Raw genomic sequence first — 6,000 nt, forward strand, 5'->3', positions numbered from 1 at the left:
CCGTTGTAACCTCCAGCAGGAAGGCTATTTTTAATGTAAGCAACTTAAGAGGGATAAGAGCTAACGGCTCAAACAGTGCCCTGGTTAGCATTTCCAAAACTAATGTAAGGTCCCAGGGTGGAAAACAGGACAAGGCTGCAACCGGAATCCCAAGTGTTGATCGCCAGCCCATGAACCGCACCAGCCTGGAGAAAGTCCAGGATGGCAGGGATCTCTCGTTGGGAAGTCGCCTTTGCCTGGCACCAGCGCAAGAAGACTCCCCAGACTTTTGCGTAAATACGCCTGGTAACCGGCTTCCTACTCAAAAGAAGGGTGTTGATTACTCTCTCAGAACACCCCCTTTTTCATAGGTTCTCCCTTTCAAGAACCAAGCCATCAGCCTGAAGAAGCTGGGATCTGGGTGGCAGACTGGGCCCTGAAGGAGAAGGTCCTGCCTGATTGGAAGATGCTGAGGAGGAACTATGGACCAATTTCCCGGGGAAGGGAACCAGGCCCTCTTGGAACCACCATGGGTCGATCAGAATCAGTCTGCCCTCTGAGAGACTTAGCTTCTGCAATATAATATAATATTCCTGAGGGCTTTGGATATATGAAGATGTGTGAGTAGAATTCCTGCCCAAACTGTCCTGCTGGGACTGGCACTATGACCCCCTGCTCTGCCAGCTCTCCAACACTGTGCAAGATACCCACTGCTTTGAGAGGGTCCTTGGGCAAGTGGGTTAAAAGGAAACTTGGAGGGGGGGGGGGAAGAATAGAGAAACTTCAGTCTGTAGCCCTCTCTTACAATCTGGAGGATGTGGGGACTCTGACTAATCCTTTCCCACTGAGGGAGAAAGTGGGAAAGTCTTCCCCCTACCCAAACCTCCCTTCTGTTTACCTTTTCCGACCCCCCCCCCCCCCCCCCCTCCTCCCCAAATATGTCTGTTAACAGTACCTTTTTAGCACTAAACTGGTTTTTAGCCTGGGGGCCCCTCTGAAAAAAAAAAAAAAAAAAAATTCCCCTATACTTAGGTTTAATGGGAAACTTCTTGTCCTTCTCTGGCCTGATCCAACCCCATGTCAAAAAGCAGGGAACCCTCAAATGGAAGACCACACAACCGAGTTCTAGAAGAGCTGTCCCCCATCCCAGGTCTTGACCCACAAGGCTCTCCTTGCAGAATTTACCAGGGCACCGGTCTTGGCGGTTGTACGCACTGTCTCGACTGCCACATCTGCCAGGAAGGCTACTGCCCCAACTATCATCTCTAAAGAGTCTAAGACCTGTTTGGACTTGGAGGTTTGTGATACATGATCCATTCGTTTGGCGACCCACATGTCTGCTTTCCTCGCCACACAAGCCAAAGCCAAGGCAGGTCTCATTGCTGCTGCATTGGCTTCCCAGGCCCTATACAAGAGGGTCACACCTCATCGGTCCATCTGGTCTCTGATGTTGCCTGCATCCTCAAAAGAGAGGTCAGACTGCCTGGACACCCACGCCAGGGAAGCATTTAGTCTAGGTGTTTTAAAGAATCTCTCTTCCTCTTTAAAAAAAAGGGACACCTACATTTCCACATTTTAAACTTCAAAAGTTTTCCTTCAGGATCCTTCCACTCCCTGAGGATGATATCTTTAAGGGCCTGGTGAACTGGGAGAACTTTGTACTGGGGCTTAACCAAGCCTCTGTATATTCTGTCCTGGGCAGACACTTGGCCTGCTCATTCCTGAATTTGTTCTGATGCATATACTGCCCTAAGGAGGCCCTCCATGTCATCGGGCAAAAAGATATGTCTGCTGGGTCTGGAGTCCTATTCCTCCTCCTCACTGTCTACCAAGCCCTCATCAGAAAGACTGATCAGGAGCCTCAGCCTCTTCTTCCTCCTCAGAATCCTGAGAAGGGAGAGATCTCAGGGGTTCAGGACTCCTTCTACTGCCCTCTGCCCTGTTAGAGGAGGAGCCTTCCTGGGAGGAAGAAGAGACTGAGGATTCTGGCTCCCTAGGCTTAAGGGATGTTTGGAAGGCCTTAAGAGTTGACAGCATCTCCGTCTGTATGGAGAGAAAGTCCCTCATGACCTGAGATGTTTCTTTCCCCACCAACTTGTGAATAAATTTGTAGCAAAAGGGTTTAGAATGCTCCTGGGGTAACTTATCGTTACAATACCTGCATCTTTTAGAGCAGGAAGGAGCCTTCTTAGGATGGCTGGCAACCCCCTGGGCAGGGCAGCAATGTTCTTGCCTGTAAAAAGACACACAAGCTAACTTACAACAAGCACAGAGCTGTGTCCCGTAGGGGTAAGAGTCGGTGTCCCCTCCCCCATCACGACCCCTGGCAGCTAGGCCGACTCACACCCTGTGGCCTCCTCCATAGCTGTAGCCGCAGTGGGCCTCTCCCCTCGCTCCATCCGCCTACGTCCTCCAAGTGGGCGGGTACTGACCAGACTGGCGAGAGCAGGATGTGGACGCCTGTTCCTCTGCCAGTCAGACCTCCGCTCCTGGTTGAAAAAACATTCTCTTGAAGCCTGGAAGCGACACAGGGGATGCTGTGATGCAATTTCCAGTGCAGGAGAGGAAACTACTTCATTTCTTTTCCAAACGCCGGATGGCACTGGGCTCCCACTCCTATGTAAGAGACCTGATGACCATCGCCCCTTATTGGCAGCAAACTGCGCGACCCAGCAGGAGCCTCGAGGAGTCAGGGAATGCCGTGAAAGTGATCACTGTAGATTCTGGCACTCCCCATGGGAAAACTGACTGCCAGCTCTCCTGTTGAACGGACGCCCAGTCAGATAAGGGGGAGGGAGCAGGAAAGTGGCCCCTGAAGTTCTGGGTACCCCACTGTACCCAGGATCCTTCAGTACTCAAGGGGGCTCTTCCAAGATCTGCTCCCCCCCCACGTCCCGAGAGAAAGGGAGACCCCACAGGAAGGAAAGAAATCCTACCAGAGCCAACAAAAAGCTTCACAAGCTTGTGGTCTGGCTCCCAAGGGGAGACCACCAGCCCCAGGCCTTGGGTCTTTTTTGGGGAAAAAAAAAACATTTTTGCAGTGTGGAAATACAATCAAGAACTGAGGAGCACAGGGGGGGGGGGGGGGGGGTGAAGTAGTAAGAAGGAGTACACCCAATCACTAAAAATCCTCCCTGCAAAAATGTTTCACCTATCCTACCCCACCTCCACATCTACACGTCAGGGACACCAACGTTCGAGAACATCAATTGTGTTAAGCATGTTACATAACGCTGCTCATGCTGGAGTGAGAACAATAATTCCACAACTATTACTCATGGTTAACTCTAAACTGATGACCTTTGAAGTGACACCTATTGAAAATTTGGGGGGTCATCACTTCACAGGCGCAATTTTAAGGCTTGACATGTTGGATATCCAATTTACTCGACAAAAAACAAAACAAAAACACATCTTTTCTATTTTACCAAAAATTGGGTAATATATTTGTGAGTGTTGAGTGCACGAGCGCTGTGCAATTTCAATGCAGTGCGGGAAACTCACAGGATTCACTCCATTTCCCGCACTGCATCAGTGTGAACCCAGACTTAGTATATTTTTACCACCAGTTTATTGTCGGCTTTTAGAAAATATATAATGTTTGGGGGTCTAACTAACCTTTAGGCCTAAAATTATTATTATTAATTTTTTTTTCTTAAAAATAAAAATAAAAAAAAGGCTCTGGAAGCAAAAAGGTTAAAGTAGATATAAACCATAATGGAATGAGATTTAGCTGGCTAAAGCAGGGTATTACAAGTAAAAAAAAAAAAATATATATATATATTTTTTTTTTTTTTAATTTAATTTTTTCTTTTTTTATTATTGTTTACACTTTTTCCTTCTCAGCATTGCTGACCTCCTGCAGCCTTTCACACATGTCCTCTCTACATACAATTGGCCGTTGCTGGTCTGGATGAGCTTGTTTGTGATGACATTTCACCAATGTAAGCTGAAACGGCCATTTGCAGCCTTCATCGGACACCAGTTTTGTTTTGTTGTTTTTTTTAAAGCCCGGTGTGTGAACACACTCAAACGCCACCTGGTGCAAAAAAAGTGCACACCAAAAAAGTGAAACACAAAACATGCACAGGGTGTACACATAGTCCTCCTCCGAAGAGAAAGTACCCTAGCCCTGATCCACTGGGGACTGGAGTGCTTCACATGGTCCGTCTGGCCAAAACCAGACGGACCCCGTTCGTTGGGTGTTCTGCTGAAACAGACCCACCCAAGTACTAGGTGGGGCTCCCCCATAGGGAGACCCCATGAGACAGGGCGAACCAAGCCAGACGGCCATGTCCACTCCCTCCCAAGACTTTGTCGGATGCCAGTGTAACAACGTAGGAGAGCAGCTGGGTCACAGCGCTGTCACCCTACCCTAGCAGGAAAAGCCTAAACATGGACCTTCCTGGCAGGATCACCTAGGTGAGAATGACATTTGGTCCTGATGCAGGCATGCCACCAGTTTCCCTGCGCATGCAGATTGCTTTCAGGCCCAGCAGAGGACCATCTGCGCGCACACATGGTGGCCTTCCCCACGCATGCATGAAGATGCCATCAGTATGGAGGTCCCACATCTCAGGTTTGTCTGCACATGCGCAAGAAAAATGTGCCCGAGGTCTCTGCCAGGTGCTGAAGGCTGGATAGAGCCCTACGCCACACCTGCGCCTGTGTTGGATTTTCAAAGATGGAGGCATCATAGGGGGGCGGGGTCATCATAACAGGGACTGAAGTGATTGGGCTTACACATGCTTTAGGGTCCATTTACTGGATTCTGATTGGCACCACAATGCACAAGGTAACATTTCGGAATGTGTCACATATCCGCCTCCTCCTATTTTTTTTTGGATGTGTCAGCAGCCCATTATTTTCCATGCAAAAAATGTAAATGAGCCCTAATGCATGCCAGCCATTCCGGAGACCTGCCACTCATTCACAATGGAGATCCCACCACCAAGGAGGACCATGAGCAGCCCTGGTGATGGGAGAAGGTCCTGATCCATGGATGTCATTGTGGGGGATGGGACAGGCAAGTGTCACCCTTCTCGTCCTCCATAATGGGGTGCTGTGATCACACCCCAGGACGATGTACTGGCAATGGCTACAGGGATGGCAGTGTAGGGGAGGTCATGACCTACCTCTGCATGTCTTCCTGCAGATCACCCAGCGGGGGGCACCACACACACCGCCTACATCGCTCTCCCGACACTGCCGGCTGCTACCGTCACTCGCTCATCGCCCCCCGATTGTTAGCAGTCAGTTCACCCCACTCCGACTTCCCCCACCCCAGCGACTGACCCGGAGCTCCGCCCTCTCGCCCCGCCTCTCCTTTGTGACGATCCGAACTGACAGGCAGACCGACCATTCACCGCAGACAGCTGGGGTCTTCCTCTTCTCTCCCCAGAGGCTGCCAATAGGAGAGGTGGGTGGAGTCAAGAATACAGTGCACTGGGCTGTTGCCAGAAAGGGGGCGTGTCAGTGGGGGGTCTGTTGTTGTTACGGCACGACGCGGTGGCCTTAGTAACTTCGCTCATGTGACTTCTCTTCTCTATGGAGAAGGCGGTGAGGGTTCCGGGTCACGTGGCCGGTAAAGGCCGTCCGGAAATTGCAGAGGTGTCTTATGTCAGTGCTGCGTGCCAGGCTTATAGGCCAACCAGGAGCTTTTTACATTGTGATTTAGTAATGGAAAAAGCCAGATTAAAATGATTCCATTCGCTAAGTACAATACTTTATGTCACAACGTATTTGCGCAGTGTTCTTTCAAGCGCAATTTTGTTGTAAAAAATACACTTAAAAAAATAAGACAACATTAAAGTTAGCACAATTTTTTAATATATAATGAAAGATGATGTTACACCGAGTACATCGATACCCAACATGTCACGCTTCAAAATTGCGCCCACTCGTGGATTGGCGACAAACTTTGATCCTTAAAATCCATAGGCAACATTTACATTTTTTTTCCAGGTTAGCAGTTTTGAGTTACAGAGAAGGTCTGCGGGACGGGGTGCTTTACATATTTTT

At 49.3% G+C, this 6,000-nt stretch overlaps 1 protein-coding gene across 2 annotated transcripts in view; it reads right to left on the reverse strand.

Moving 5' to 3' along the window:
* Positions 1 to 5,411, reverse strand: part of ZFAND4 (zinc finger AN1-type containing 4) — a 49,507-nt gene extending 44,096 nt beyond the window's left edge. For both annotated transcript variants that reach the window (XM_077454380.1, XM_077454382.1), the window contains exon 1: positions 5,115 to 5,411. The gene's annotated coding sequence lies outside the window, so the exon portion shown is untranslated. The remainder of the gene's footprint in view (positions 1 to 5,114) is intronic.
* Between the last annotated feature and the right edge of the window lie 589 nt (positions 5,412 to 6,000).

This window comes from Lithobates pipiens, unplaced genomic scaffold, assembly GCF_037356315.1.
Source record: "Lithobates pipiens isolate NorthernLeopardFrog02 unplaced genomic scaffold, aLitPip1_a1.2 Scaffold_25, whole genome shotgun sequence".
In the NCBI taxonomy this organism is placed as follows: domain Eukaryota; kingdom Metazoa; phylum Chordata; class Amphibia; order Anura; family Ranidae; genus Lithobates; species Lithobates pipiens.